Here is a 16482-nt window from a genome sequence, read left to right as displayed (position 1 = left end):
GCTTACCTGAAAGGGCTGAGGATGTTGAACAGACATCAAGGGCAGCTAAACCTGGGAAAGGGAGCTGTGGGATCCAGCAGGCTCTCCTTTGGGCTGTAGCTGTGACACCTGCAGCAGCTCTGTCCCTGGTCATGAGGAGTCAGTGTTCCATCCCAGCCCTGCAGACTCTCTTTGCATTAGGGTTGTCTCCCTTCAGAAGCAGGAGATGACCCTTTTTGTGTTTGTGGAGGTGTCTGGGCACTCTGTTATCTGCACCTCCTTGCAGAAACAGCCTCTCTGCAGAGCTGGCTGTCCAAATATGAGATAAGTAGGAGATCTCAGGAGAAGTCAGGTGTTCATATCTGCTCTACCCTCTTCTGCTGTCACAGTACTTTTTCATACAACTCCCAGCTGTTGTTCTAGTAGATGACTTGTAAGATTTGCATCGCTGTAACTCAGTGATCAGCTTGGTTCCTAAGTAAAAAAAAAAAAAAAAAAGCTTTTTTTTTTTTTTTTTTTTTTTTTTTGAATTGAAAAACTTTAACTTTGTGCAGGCTCTGCACACAAATAGAACAACTGCTGTTGAGCTTGTCAGCCCTGGCAGTGTCCTGTTGAGAGGCCTCCTGGTGTCAAGTGCACTTGCCTTCTCAATATGAAAAGGAATTTATATTTGTAATGAATATTCATACAAGAGAGACATGGGTGATCTGCAGATAAAACAAAGGTTTTTAGCCTCACAAAAGCAGTGCTGTGAGAATTAGTATGGAGGGAATCTTAAATGGCACAAATCAGCCTGTCCCACCCCAGGAGCCAAGGGGTGCAATTCTGCCCAAATTGATGGAGTGGCTTTCATTTACCCCAACAGTGAATTTGTTACCTACCCAGCCAGACCTAATACTCTTTGACATGAACAGATGAGAGGATCAGTCTATTAATGCAGAAGATTTAGTGCTATTTGGTGAGTTTTTTCCCATCTTTGACATTTCAGAATGGAGCTTAATGATGAAGCAGTTTAGCACAAATAACCTGACTGCATGGGAATGTTTCTTTTCCTCTTTTTCTGCTGCCTTTTCCAGGCTTGGCATTCTCAGTGTGGATAACTTGGGACAGTAGGGTCCCTTTTCAAGTGCACCTACAGGCTTTGCCACAGCTGTTAAGCTTCCTTTGTGAAGCAGGAGTTCTACAAGGGCACAGGTTAGTCAGTTTTTCAGAGCTTAAAATAATCCTGTTTCCCTGGTTCCTCAGAAGATGTTGTGTTTAAAAAAAAATAAAATAAAAAAAATTACACACTTTAATAGAAATACTTTTCCTTCATTAAATTAAATCTCTAAAGCCCAATAGCATTTTCAGTGCTTATATGAAAATGCCAGTGGGGATTTGAGATTAAAAGCTGTATTTTTGTACAAGTCAATGAAGATCTCAATAGGAAAGAACACTCTTCAAATATAAATTCCTCCAGTATCGAGAAAGACAGATTTTCTACTTAGGTCCTTGATAATACTTTTCCCAACCTTGTTATGAAACTCTGTTTTCACATATCTGATATAAGGCTGTTACACATTAGCTCTTCATTTAATGAAATCTTATTAATAGTGCCTTTTTTATTATAGAGATATGCCAAGCTACTCAGATTTAATTCATGTTTAACAGTAAACATGAGGTACTGTGACCCATTTATATGCAGCTCAGGTTCTCCTTTTCTATTAAAAAAAAAAAAAAAAAAAAAAAAAAGATTGAATGGCATATTAAAAATGGAACTAAAATATATCTACTATTGATTTATATTGGTATAATATTGGATGTATGTTGCCATGAAAGGCCACTTATGTATGTGACCCACAGCTAGAGGAGTAGAAATACAACAAAAAAATTCCCAGGAAAGATTTGTTGGTAGTTTGTTTTGGGATTTATTTTTCTCCCTCTTCTTATGTCTTCTATCCACTGACAAAAAAAACCCCAAACAACAAAAAACAAACAAACAAACAAAAAAACAAGCAACAAACCCACCCTAAAAACCTGAGATCTGCATTTTTGTAGATAAAATACTGCATGATCAAGGTGCAGATTTTGGGAAAGCACTTTCCAAATTCTTTTACAGGAAGAGAAGAAACAGGCATAATTTGGCTTTAGTACTAAATGCAAGGACATATAAAGATTTTATTTGATTCAAAGATCTCAAAGCAATGTATAAAACCAGATAATCATTGCTACTGCTTTCAAAATGGAGGAAAATGAAGCAAGAGTTGTGAAAACTGGCATTTAAAAAAAAAAAAAAAAATGTAGGGTGGATATATAAGTCCCTATACCAATTTTTCTTCATAGAATGGTCTGGGTTGGAAAGACCTTAAAGATGATCCCATTCCAGCCCCCTGCCATGGGCAGGGACACCTTGCACTGGACCAGAGCCTTGGACAATTCCAGGGTTGGGACATCCACAGCTTCTCTGGGCAATCTGAGCCCCACCACTCAGTTTGGAAGGTACCTGATCTGCTGCTTAAAATAACAATCACTTTTTCAGAAGTCACCTGTGCTCCCAGAAAAAGCCCAAAATGAGGTTTAAAAAACCCCAGTTAACTCAGGGCAGACAAGCAGAGTGTGCTTAAGGACAATCCCTGGATTCTGTCCCTGTTTTCAATTCACATTTCTGTCAGCCCCTCTCACTCTGGGCTCCCTCCTGAGGTTACACAGACAAGTCAGGGGACACCTGGGATAGGGAAACAGTATTTTAACACTCCCCCTAATTTCAGGATTTCCTAATCTTAGGTTTTCCAAACTATGTTCTAAATTTGAACCCTCAGAGAATCCCAATCTTCAGGCTTTGGGGATGGGAAGAGGTGCTTATACCTTCATGCTGAAGCTACTTTTCTTTGTCACTACGTCAATATTCACTGGCTTAGCTGCTGAGCAAGAGCAATCAGGGTCCTGTAGTTTTCTATTCAGGGTCTCAGGGTGGAAGGAGGGAAAGCAGGGTTCTGGTTCATGTGCTATTTAATGCTATGTACTTTTAAAAAGGCAAAATATCTCCAGTCTAATGTTCTTAGGATACTCCTGGAAGTGTAAATGTGGTTTCAGGTGTCTTCAGCCTTAAGAAGGGGTTTGGCCTGGAAACTTTCCTAATGCAGGGAAATGATATCTGAGCCTTAAAGTTGTGTTGACAACTCTGAGATTGTTGGCACTATTTTCTTACCTCTGTGATTTTCGTGGTGCTCTTCCCTTAGGTGCAGTTCGGAAATATCTGTTAAAACTAGCAGGAGAGGCAGAGGTATATGGATTTCTGGGAGACTTGGCCAGAGGAAGAACTCTGGTTGCCTATGGATACTGACATCTCCTGAGCTAGGTGACAGCTGAATGCAGTTTTTGAAGATCTAAACTATGGACTTAAATGGGATTTAGGCTACTTTAGTGGCTAAATCTGTTTGCGGATTTATTCCTGAATGTCTTTTGAAAGGTTACTCATCAGTTCTGTGGAAGAGCAACAGAAAGAACACAGGATTTTTGACTTCTCTCCTCATATTCAGACAGTGCTACATTATGTATTTGATAGAGGACAATGACCTTCAGAAAGTTTTCCATCATTTTAGAAGCTTTCTCAAAACTAGGACAGTGGTCTGGGCTCAGCCCTGACAACTTCTGAAAAGCCTCTCCAGGGTTCAGTCCTAAATATCATCACTGTGGACATGTCTGGTTTGAAAGTTTAAATTCTGCAATGATGAGAAAAATCTGCTTGAATTTAATGGCATGGAAGCTCTTTTTTTTTCCTTTCTTGCCTTGGAAATGTGCAGAGCTACATTAAACCAACTCTTTGGAAACAAAACTGCTTAAATCCACCCTGGCTTTTGCATGTGCTCTGTATGGTAATAACTGTGGCTAATGGGAAGATAGCTTCTACAATTATTATAATCAATAGATTGGGAATGCAAAGATAAAGCAAATTAGGACTAATCTGTTCTCTGTTTCTTTTAAATCAGTTCGTAAACCAAGAACATGGTGCAAGCGCTGACTTAGCTTTTCATTCCAATCAAGATTTTGTGGCACACTCTCCTAAGGACAGCAGGGTTACATCTTGTTTTTCCACTTGTCTGGAGAATCCATATTAATTTTTCTTGCATCTGAAAAAGCTCCAAATCTCTCAAATATTTTTGACTGGAGAGTATGGTTGGGTCACACATGGCTTCCATCAGAGGTCTGGTAGGACCAGGGAGGTGTGGGGATTTGGGGTACAGATGTTTTGCTGGTGGTTGTGCCAACCACTCAGTGGTCTGTGCTGGATGAGCTGGTTAACCCATATTGCTGCAAGGAATCATCACTTGAATGGGCTTGGAATTGCTTTTGTCTTACTGACAAAGTGCTGCCTGAAAAATACCTTTTGTATAGGCTGAGGGATATTTGGGAAGCATTACCATCTCCTGCACAACTGGGGGACACTTAGCACAAACTGGGATGTGTATGGTCAGGTTGTATTCACTGATTTTCAGCTCCATGAGGAACCCCAAGGCTGACTGTTGCCTCTGAAGTCTACCTTTGAGAAGGGAAGTGCTGCTGGATCCCAGCTCAGCTGAAGGTCATTAGCATTCTCCTGCTGTATTACATGCAGATTTTCTTGGCTCACAAGAATAGCATTACATGGAGTATGCATCCTATATCAGCAAAAGAAATGCATGCATGCAGAGATATAGCTAGGGTTTATAGGCTTAATAGAAGACTTTTAAACAGTCCTCTCCTCCACCTCCTCTGTCCTTATTTCCCACTGACATTCCCCCTGGCTGTGTTTTCCCTTCTTCACCCTTAGACACTTTCAACAGATTGGGGTGAGAAGGTTTGTTTTTGCTTTAAATAACTTAAAATCAGCAGTAGAGTCTTTGATCTATCACCACCCTGTATTGGCTGACCCTTGGGTGCACAGAGTGTGTTTGGGAGTAAATATAAATTCAGTTTGTATCCTTGGCTCAGGAATTCAAATGCCAGGTGGCAGAATTCCTTATAGTGAAGGGATGTGGAAGCAGTCCTCCCTCAAACTGGAAGGGCTGAGCAGCCAAAATTGTATTAAATGATGTAGGCATGAAATTCTCCCTATACTTGCTCAGGAATTTTTGTACCATAGATATGAATATGTAAATGGAGCTCTGTTAGCACCAGTGTGATAGGGGATAATGTACAAGATGGGGGAGTAGGGGAACTTGGAAAAATGGATTAATCTTTCCCACTTCCCCTTTAATTAGTCTGTTTTTCCTATTTAAATCAGGGTGGGAGTGGGAGTGAGGAAACAGCACTGCTTCTGCAGATGTGGGAAGATGCCTGCAGGGGAAACACCTTTGGAAAAGACCAGAGAAGTCCAAGGTGGTGGCACAAAGGCAGGCTCAGTGCTGGCAGCAGCTGGCTGGTTGGCTGCCAGCAGCCTGCTCTGAAGGGGACCCTGAATGCTGTGGTCCTGCTAAAATAAAGCTGGGTGCATGGCAAGGCAGCCTCTGTGATATGGGAGATGTTTTCAGTGCAATCATTGCTCCTTAACATGGAAAAGCTGTTGCAGGCTCAGACCACCTTTGATGCTGCCCTGCTGTCATTCCAAAATGCATCAAGTGAACAGAAATCAAGAGGTAGAAGCTTAGAGATGCCTTTCTGAATACTGGGATGTTCTGAGGACAATGATAATTGAAAGCACCCTGTATGATCCAGGGTCATCTTCTTGAATGTCTTTCTCTGGAGTAGGGCTCAAACATTAGGAAGGTGCTGAGATGCACAGGTGCTGTGATGGCTGACCTGGTCTGAGGTGCCAGTGGCAGGAAGATCCTGGTGGCCAGGGAAGTTACTTATGTCATGAAGTGGTTTTCTTGCTTGTTTTGCCATTTTTGTAGGTGTTGTAGGGCCTATGTAGCAGATGCAGCTGGCACCTTTGATGGTGTAGATGGATAAAAGTTGAATTTCAGGTGTCAAAATCCTGGGCTATTTCTTGGCACTGAGTAGCTCCTCAAGTTCAAGCTACTTAATTAAAGAGAAATCAACAATGTGTCTGGGCTGATGGAAGCAATGACACCATTTCTGGCATCCCTCTGTGATGTCAACTGCTGTCTAAACATATATCTTTTGCTTCTTAATATTTTTTTTTTTTTGGTAAATATGCCCATTGTGCACATTGACTCACACTTTTTACTAATGAGAAATGTAAGGCTTTAAAAAAACAATTGCACTGTAGCCTCATTACTATGAAAAATCCATTACATGGAAGCCATTTGTCAAAGACAACTGTTTAGTTGCTGTAATTTACATATTTATCAACTTTGATTGGAATGTAATGACTTTGACTTTCTTCATTTTTTTTTAACCTTTCTAACCCTCTTTCCATGAAAAGAGTGTTTTGGTTTGTTTTATGGGAAAGGGCAAAACATAATTCAATTTACATTGACTATCAAATATACTTATTAATGTTTTGGATAATTGGAATTTTTTTTTCCTACATTGGAAATGAGTTTTGTTTCCATGCTTTTACATGGAAGCTAATGTGGGGATCTTATTAATCCACAAAGTTTTTGTTTCTATCAAGGGATCTAGCTGGAGAATAGACAGCACAAGTCTCTCTATATAAGTGTCAAGATAGGCAGTCAATATTGGATCCCATCTGGAGGGATCAGTCAGTTCCTCTGGAGTAGTTTATGGCCCAAGCAAAACCGAGAACAATGCATAAAAAAATAAGTAATTTTTAAAAACTATAAACACCAAGTAAGTGACAAATAGGATGAAACTCAGCAAAAGAAATTGCTGGCTAAATACCAAGAAAAATACCCTCAGGTTGAGAGAAAGGAATATTTTTCTACAGAAACTGGGTGCTGACCAGAAAGGATGGTCTAGATGAGCTAAAAGGTCTTTCCTAGATCAACTGTGAAAGAGAATGCAGATATTTCAGTGCCTAACTTTGAGAGTTGGTGAATATCAAGCAGCAGGTGGCCAGCCACAAGTATAACCTACATGACAAAAAATGATCTGCTCCAGAAGCTGTGGCATGCAGTTTGTCAGTGCCTTTTCTGTCCTCTGCTGCTTCACAGCATCTCCCACTTGACATTCCTCTCTTTGACGTGTCCCATCCTTTAAATAAATGATGACTGAGAGTGATCCCCTTGAGCTTCAACTTGGAGCGTGTTTTTATTAATTTATTTCTCGCTGTGCTAGATTTCTCCCCCTCCACTTTTAAAGGCTCCTTTGACTTTAATTAAAATTCTCCGTAGGCTTATTGCCTTGAGAGAGAGAGTGTGAGTGTGTATAAATTGGTTTTAACAGTTTGCTGACTAGATAGGTTTTACAAAGCTCTTCACAGCCTTCCAGTCTAGTGCAGGCAACAAAATGTGTTTTCCCCTATGCCCTATGTGTTGTATTGATTGACTGCACCTCTGGAATTTATTGCTAACTAATGATGGGACAAAAAGGACAATTAGGTTCAGTGGACACTTGTGTGCACATGAAGTCAATGTGGTGCTTACAGGCAGCTTTAGGGGATCACGTCTGTGAGAGGAGCTGTTCTCAGTCTGTGGCAAGGCAGGGGACTGGGGTAGCAGGTTGGCAGGGGAAGGAGAAGGTTTTATGTGTCCAGGTGGAATTTAAACATCTTTGCGATAATTGTTTTTGCAGCAGAGGGGGAAATGTCATAAGCAGCATCTGAATAAGAATGGCAGCTTGCTTAATTGTTGGTGCTTAACGAGAATGGAAAGTGACCTGCCTCCAGGCATGCATCTCACTGCTTTCTGTTGAAGGAAAGGACAAGGGTGTGGCAGGACTTTCTGCAGACAGGCTCTGGGGTTTAAGATATAGGTCCAATATTCTTGGTGCACTTCTGTCTGAGGTCATGTCTGTGACCCCAGCTGCAGCTGGAGCCATTGGCAGTGAATGGAGAGCACACACCTAAGGAAGCTGATTTAGGGCTCTGTCTCCTCTCAAGACAGAAACTCCTTGACATCATGTCTCTATGATTAAAATCTTTGAAGAATCAATAAACAAAAGCAGGGGCCTTTGAAAAGGGGGCCTTTTCCAACCCATTTTCCCATCCTGCTTACATTAAGAACAGGGTTCTCACCCTGATTTGAAGTCAATGTCTAATATTACAGTGAAGAAGGATTTGCTCCTGGCTGCCTTAGGGGTGTGTGTACTTCAGCACTGAGGGTAGTCTGCATCCCCCACCTGCTGAAATATTTCAAAATTTGAATCTGTGTTCAAGACCCTCTACTGAGCATCTTAATTTTTGGTGCTGCGTGTCCAGGGCCGAATTCTGATTTCAGGTAAGCAGTGAATATGAAAAGAGAAATAATTCACTGGTGGCTTTTTCTTGCCTGTGGGCTCAAACCTCTCTCCAAGCAGAGTGCTGGTGCTTCCCAGAGAGGTCAGTGCCACGTTCTGAGGAGCATGGCTCCTCATGAATCTCATTTCTGCAGGTTGCTCTTTATTGACCGCCAGCTCAGCTCCTGAAGAGCTCACAGTCAGAGTTCAGCAAAGGCCAAAACCCCTCACAGAACACCCTGCACATCTTATCTTGCTTGGGATCACTGCTTTCAAGGTTTTGTACACTGCAGGTTTTATTCTTCCTAACCCTTTGAGTCCTTGTCCTTCTGCCCAGGGAGGGTCTAATGCAGCACATAAATCAGAGAAATGATCGTCTCCTGTGTCCTGTAATTGATCATGTCCCCACTTCTTTTCAATGGGTGTTTAGGTAGAATCAGAGAGAGAAGGGTTCATGTTGTTCAGGTCAGTGTCAAAAAGGTGGAACACAGGAGATTAATCGGTGACAATGTTGGTTCTGTTGTTTCACTGCTCCCCCAGGTTTGACTCTTTAGCCCAGCAGGCTGAAACTTTGGTTGTTTTCAGTTTTTTTTCCTCACAGAGAGATACCTGAGTATGTCTCCAGCTTTGTCCACTATTTCATGCTACTCTGACTTTCTTTTCTCCTAATTCTCCTCCTGTTCTACTTTCTGCCTGTTTCTTAAGTGAATAATATGAGACCTAGCCCCAGTGAATAGAGGTTTTCTAGTTACAGCTTCCCAGATACATCTTGCCTGATTTTTGCATGTCGTGTTGCAGCTTGTTCCTTCCTTATTTTTTTTATCCTTTGACCTTGAGAGGTTAGAGATGCTGAACTCACAGATTCTGCAGTTGCATCTCATGGCAGCTATAAATGTCATTTTCAGCCTTGCCTTCCTTGGAAAAATCCATGATGAGCACAAGGATGTGGCTGTGCATCTCAAAGAAACCAGAAGAGTTTTGAGAATAGCTGTACTGGGACTCTCAATTCTGTTCTGAAGTGCACATGGTTTTTCTCAGTTTTTATATGGGAAACTCTGAGCACTAAAGTTAATCACAGGCAAAGCCACAGCAAAACTGGGAGAAAAAACTAAAAGAGATCAAAGGTGTCCTGGCTGCTCCTGTAACTGCTGGACTACTCTGTGAGAGGGTGGTAATTCCTTCTTTTCTACCTTGGCTGAAATTCTGACATAAATTATTCTCTTATCTTTAAGTCCATGCATACTTACTGCAAACAAACAGAGCCATAACCCTCTCCACTGGCAAGAGCTGATAGAGGATTGCTTTTTAACAGGTCCTAGCATCATCTTTTGAATCCCTGGATTTTAAAGACAAACTGAAAAAGTACTCATGTAATGCAGTATTTCAGGTGGAAATGTCTTGCATCTGAATATTTTAGTTCTATCCCTTTGTAAAAAGTAAAGGATACTGGGATGGTGAGAATTCTAGAGGGATGGTAGCTCTGATCAGAGAGAGCAAGAAAGATACCAGTTAGTATTGATTCCTTCCCAAAGGGTGAGGTTTGCTTCCTCTGGGGCAGCAGGCAGCTCCTAAGTGTTTCCATCTCCACTGATGAGGAGCTGTGGAGCTCAGTCAAGAGAACCCTGTGGAATGGCTGAAGATCATTATTGCTGTCACTGGTGGTGACTGGAGAAGTGCAACTGCATATGTAAGATGCTGCATTTCTATCTGATGTGAGATTTTTAGAGAGAGATAAATAGGATGTGCTTTGGTTTATTCAGTTTGTAATTTATTGTCGACCATTGCAAGGAAAAAAAAAAAGTGAGTACTGTAGATCAGAGTTCATGTGTTCAAATAGAGATGGGTGAGTTCTGAGTCAGTGGTGTTTAAGGAAATGGCATTGAAAGACACTGAAGTAAAATGAAGACTTTAGCAAATCGTGTCTAGAATGTTTTTGTCTTGGTGTTTTTTTTTCTTTTCCCTGCAGGTAAACTTTACTTTCTTGTTCTATATCATCTGAAGGACACATGCATTTTCTGGGATTTTGGGAATGATTTCTGGGGTTCTGGGATTAGACATCAAATTTAACAAGATGATGTATAGCTTTGAGGAGACACATTTGATGTACCACTTAGCCTTCCCATAATTTACTGTGTGCCTCCAGTCTCTGGAGGGCAAGGGGTTGATCTACACTCCAACCTGACTTTATAAATAGCAAAGCAGAAGAGGGAAAAAGAAAGCAGGCTGGGGACCTGCCTGCTAAACTGTAATGATATGACAGTGATGCAAGTAGGTGACATTAAATGCTACTGTCTGCATCCTTAATTGTGAGTTGTCATCACCTTGGCCATTTGAGGACGAACAACGTGCTGCTCATATTCCAGATTTCCATTCTTATTCATAGGACTCTGTGTTTCAGTGCATATGTATAATTTAAAAACAAAGCCTCAGGTATTTAGGAGTGTTTTTTGGAGTTTGGTTTTTGTTTGGTTGGGTTTTTTTTTTTAGTGGAGATGAGGAGGGAGAAAAGATGTGAGTATATCTTGACTGGTTTTGCGTGCAGTTAATTTTCCTGCCTCTAAAGTGTACTGAGCTGCCAGTACCAGAAAGCCCAGATGGAAAAATGGTTGCTTACAAGATGTAATGAAGATTAAAAACAAGCAAATGGGGCTGGGAGGTAAGGGGGCTCTTGCTCTGTAGTCATTTGCCATTTCTGATTTTGCAAATAGCTCTGCAGTGTTGTTCGATCTGTGCTTCAGCATAATTTTACCAGAAGATATTTCTGGCCTTTTGCTTCACAGTCAGATCCCTTTGCTGGGCTATTAAGTTGAAAATGCAGTCAAGTATTAACATCAAAACTGTTTATTTTAACCTCCCACCACATGGAACCCCTCCAAAACAGCCAGCAACTGAGGAAGGGAAGGGGAAGGAGGGGATGAAAACCAAGAGCTGGGTAGAAACACTGCCTGCTCTGAGATGTAAATGGGCCAATTCCCTTCAATAAAAAGAAGTTAGGCTGTTGATATATGCCTGTCCACTTAAACTCTCATGGAAGTTGACTGAGCTGCATTCCAGCAGGGCTCCAGGCTGCTAGGGGTGCACGAGGCATTGTGACAGAGGACTGAGAGGGAGGAACAAAGGCACATCCAGAAAGAGCATCACACAGCTACTGCACTTCCAGATTCCTGGTGGCACTGACAAGTGTTGATAGCTCTGTCAGCATCTGCCTTCAGAACACTGAGTCCCACTTTCCTACCTGCCCCTGTTTGTCCCAATAGGATGCTCACACATGGCAAAAGTCTAAAGGTTCCTTTTCCCAATTTTCTGCTAAAATATATTTAATTTGCTTTGAACAAGAGCAAACCCAAATCCCAGGGCCTCTGAATAAGGGGGAGTTATGGAGGGGGAATACAATTAATGTCTTAATCCTGTGTCACCTTTTCTTTGAGACACTGTGCTACATTAAACTGATTTTGCAAATGAAAGCTAAAAGCTAAGCAAAAGCCACCAATCTATTTTGCCTAAAGATGATTTTAGTGCTCTTTATGTTCCCCTAAATGACAAACCAATTTGTTACCTGCCTACATAAACATTTGCCTATATTAGCCCCAGAAATGTTTTATTTTTATTAGCCCAAACTTTATCTTTTTATGAAGACACAGGGGCCCAATAAAATTAGTGTGCAAATATAATACCCAATTTGCATTTTTCCATGGTCAGCAGAAAAGCTGAGTAAAATCAATTTGATATTAGGTCAGCATATACATCAATAAAGCATACACTCACACAGGACCATTGTAATGGTTCCTGTAATTTCTATGCTGCCAGAGTAAAGAGATTAAATAATATTAAATGCTCCAAAATAGCTTTGCCTTTAAGAGGAATGTAAAAGGAAAGAGAGACTTTGGCATAAAACGGGCTATAAAGGATAATAGTTGCACAATCTCCAACTTTAAAACATTGTGACAATGATCTCAGAGGCAGGCTTCCTGCAAAATGGCCCCAGTTCAGCACAGCTCTCATGCCAAAATTATGGTTAAGCACATTTTTGAGCACCATACAAGTCCGTCAAACAAATCATGCTCTTAAGCACCTGACAGAGTCAAGGACAGAGCCTGAACAGAAATCCAAAACTTGGAAGGTTTTGGATGGAGATTGGAGAACTACATGCAGGACCATTGCTGAGTAGATGGTCCATGCACAAAGGAGGCTTTGCTGATAAAAACTGATAAAATCCTGGGCAGGACAGGCTGAATGGGAGGGGAGTCCATGAGCAGTGAGGGTCCCCTGTAGCAGACCTGACCTTCCATGGCTTTTGCATGGGAGACAAAGGACTGCTGCCCCCAATTCCAGGTAAAAGTACACAGGAATAGGTGTCTGACTTCCAAAACACGTACTGCAGTCTTTGCTCATCACTCCGTGGTACAAATGGCATCATTTTGACCTTCTGTCCCCCTCAGTCTCTTTGTACTGCTCAAGCCAACTATAGGAAGGCAAAAAAGACAATCTGACCTCACCGGTCCAGTGAGATTGGGTAGCAACCAAAAATTCTGTTCCTTTGCACTCTTGCATTGCTGAGATGGTGCTCTTACCTGAAATGACATTCGTGGCCAGAAGGAGCAAAAATAAACGGGATTAAGTGCTGATCTGGCCTCGTAGGAAAAAACAGAGTACAGTAAATGGTGCTTGGATTTGATTTGCTAAAGCAGGTTAGCATGGTGAATGAGGCACTCGGGGCAGCACCAATACCAGTGTTCAGTTTCCACATGGATGTTCCAGCTCTGTTGGGCACAAACGAGCTGGGGTAGCACAGAGGAGTGTAATGCAGTATATAATTGTTTTGATTTCCTCTGTGGAGTCCTTAACTCACAGAGTTTTGCATAAAAAAATGCTGGCAACAGCCCACCTCATCCTGCAAAGTACCTGAGACAGGATGACAATATGGAATTCATTTGCAGTGGATAACATTCCATTAAAATATATGTGGGTATTTCAATCAAAACGTTATTTGGCCTTATGTTTTTAGGATGGGTTCTCATGGATTAAAGCCTTCTGGCTTTCCAGAGATGACAAGATTTTTCTAGTGCTTTCCTTGGCTTTGAAGTTCTCTGCAAAAAAGTGAAACTCACTCCCAAGTTCTCCTGATGGGCAGCAACTTAAAGGCCTTCTGGAAGTCTTTTCTAGACTTCTGGAGTCAGACCTCTCATCATTGTGAACTTGAATCATTAGCTTCATCAGGGCTGCAGGACCTAAAGAAACCACAAATCTCCAGTCTGATTCTGTTCTGACAAGGTAGCAGGAAAGATCCTGGATGTTGAGGAGTGATGTTCTACCTTAGTTCTGTTATAGTACTTCATCTTGGTGGTGCAAATGGAATTCCATAAATTTAATATTTGTGCTTGAAATTTCTAGATGCTTATCATTAAGCTGCTATATATAAACACTGTCATTTTCATGTTTTTATAATAGCATAAAAATGAAAATTGAATGAAAATGGCTGAGTGAATTTGATGCTTTCCCATGAAGGTTTAGAATTTGATCTGAATCTCTTTGTAAGTAGAAAATGTTTTCTGTGCAACCCTGCTCTAGTTGCAGTAGCATAATAAGCAACCAGGAGTAGAAATTGCAGTTTCCTGGGTGAGAACTGAGGGAGTGTTGCCAGTGGGGCTGTTTTAAGTGATTGGCTTGAATATACCAAAGCTTTAGAGAGGAAAGTGCATGGGGGTTGAGGGCCAAACAGAATGAGTGATATTCAGAGTGAGAGATCTGAGCTGTTTGCTTGCAGCTCATTGAGTTTCTTTCCAGTATGAAATTTACTTGGTGTTTCACTACTGTGGTTGCTGGAGAGCCAGAATAGATGTTGAGGTTGGTGTTGATTGTTCTGAATAGCATCTCAGATCTTCACAGCTTTGCTCAGGGAATTCTCTGACCAGAGGCAGGATGGCAGCGGGTGAGTAGCAGGACACCAGGGTTAACACACAGTGCCAGACTAGCTCTCAGTCATAAGTCAAGGTAAATATTACCCATGATGATGATAGTGGTAGCCTTCAAAGGGGAGACAAAATGTTAATTTCAATCCTCAAAATACTTCCCAGAACAGAAAATGAAAAAACAACGTCTACTTTTTTCCTTTATTTCCACGGAAGACCTATTTTGTCAAAGAGTTTTGTTTCTAAGATTCACTGCTATGGTGTTCAGAAGGGTAAAACTGGTACCACAACAGATTTCTCTGCATTTCCACAAGTCTCAAAGCTGTGGCTAAATGGAGTGTGTCTTTCTGTCATTTTGCTTAAGTGCTTTTGGCATCTACTAAGCAAAGCTATACACTTATAATCTTCTTAATTTTGATTGATCTTTTCAATCCTGAAGTAGAAAATAGGATGTATTTCTAATGTAACATTTAAATTTAAAAGCAAAATGGTGTTTTGTAGTTGTTTAGTGGGTTAACCTTGGTTAGCAGACAGATGCCCGCACAGCTGCTCTGTCTTATTCAGGACAGAGGGAGAAAATAAAAAGGAAAGGCTCATGGGTCAAGAAAAAGACAGGGCTATCATTTCCTAATTGCCATTATGAGTAAAGCAGACTTGACTTGTGGGGATTTTAATTTATTGCCAATTAAAATAGACTTGCATAGTGAAAATTATTAATTAAAATAATGATTCTAATACATGTTGTGAGGCATAAATAACAACAATTTTGTAATTGAAAACAAACGAAGGCAAAGCCACAAAACACCCCAAACCAATCCTTTGTCCAAGAGATTCCTAACCAGTGCTGTTCCAGATCCAAAGAGTGGCAGTCTTGTTGCTGAGCATCACATCTGTGCTGAGCCACAGTCCCTTTAATGCAATGCTTTTCCAAGAGAAAAGCTCTTCTCCTCTTGCAAAAGTGATCCCAGCCTTCTCCTTTTGTTCTTTAAAGTTGGTTTGCAGATTTATGTCCTTCCTCCCACACTACTTAATGCAAATAATGTGGGATGGTCATCGACTTCTAGCTGATGGGGTTGTGCTCCTTTTTGCTGCCTCCCACTTTTCTTCTGCCAAGGGAATTGACTCCACCAGCTGCTGGGTTTGGCAGAGACTTTCTTTCTTATATTTCTTTGCCTCTGGGGTTCAAAACATCAGAGGATGGTGAAGAAAGAACAAATGAATGGCTGAGTTATAGGGAGAGCAGCTGCAGGACTTTGAGATGCTAAGGAAATAAAAGAAGAAACCTGCTGCAATTGTATCCTGAGAGCAGCAAAAAATGTATTGATTATTCCTATGGCTCTTTAAGGTGTGATTTGCCATGGGGAAAATTGAGCATTTCTAAGAATTTTGGAAATTTTAAAAACTTAACTAAGGTATGGTCTTGAGGACGCTCACACATATTTGAAAACAAAAGTGTGACTTTGGATATGTGTGCAATACATCTACCTAATTAAAACAGGGAAAAAAAAAAAAAAAAAAAAAAAAAAAAGCAAGCTTGGCTTCAGTTTCCAGTCTGTAAACTTTTTATTTCAAAACAAAGATTTAAACTGTCTAGCAATTGGAGCCTGCTGTGTTTAGCATTGCCCCTGCTGTGTGTGTTCAGGTTGAGATAAGACATCTAACTGAGGTCCTGACCTCCTGTAGTCTTTAAAACTCCCAGAACCCATTTTGAAAGAGCATAATTTTCATTTGCTGTTTATTAAATGCAGTCACAGCACAAACAAAGAAAGGATTCTGGTTGACCCATGTAGTTTATGGCTGAAGCAGGTGGCCAAAGTGGTGTGATTTCAAAACTGAGGGATTAACCCATGTTAAATTCAGCATAGCTGGGATCTAAACCTGTCTTCCACCTATCTGTAATTTGAAGGGGAAATGGCACATTTTCATGCCCTTACTGAAGAAGGTCCCTGGATTTAATCTTGGTCTCTTTTCTCTATTTTTTTTTTTTAACTTTCAGTTGGAGCAGATGCCATCCCAAACACTTAACAGATTTTTTTTAAACTCATCTCTAAATCCTCCAAAGCAAAGCCTAATAAATATAATTTGTAGCACCTTGCCATTGCCTGGCACTGTTAAGGCTTGTACCAAGTGTAATGCAGGGTGCAATTGGCTTTACCTTGACTGGAGCCCCACTGCTACTGCTGTGGGCCAGGGGAACATTTATCACAAGTGAGAGCACAATTACAGTGCAGTTAAACTCACTGCAGTAAATCTTGGGGTTTAAAAAGAGAGCTGAATTTGTTGTTGCAGGTTTGGCTGCATGTCATTAGTCCTGCAGCCCTTGTGCAGGTTGTTC

General features: G+C 41.0%; 1 protein-coding gene across 1 annotated transcript in view; it reads left to right on the top strand.

Annotated features, from left to right (window-relative positions):
• LOC306805847 (cytosolic carboxypeptidase 6-like) overlaps window positions 1-16482 on the top strand; it is a gene marked incomplete at its 3' end in the record, with an annotated part of 269622 nt that overhangs the window by 54207 nt on the left and 198933 nt on the right. The gene's annotated exons all lie outside the window — the stretch shown is intronic.

Source organism: Erithacus rubecula (genome assembly GCF_903797595.1).
Source record: "Erithacus rubecula genome assembly, chromosome: 10".
NCBI classification, from domain to species: domain Eukaryota; kingdom Metazoa; phylum Chordata; class Aves; order Passeriformes; family Muscicapidae; genus Erithacus; species Erithacus rubecula.
The sequence above is the reverse complement of the archived record's forward strand: the minus strand, read 5'-3'. Positions and strand labels throughout refer to the sequence as shown.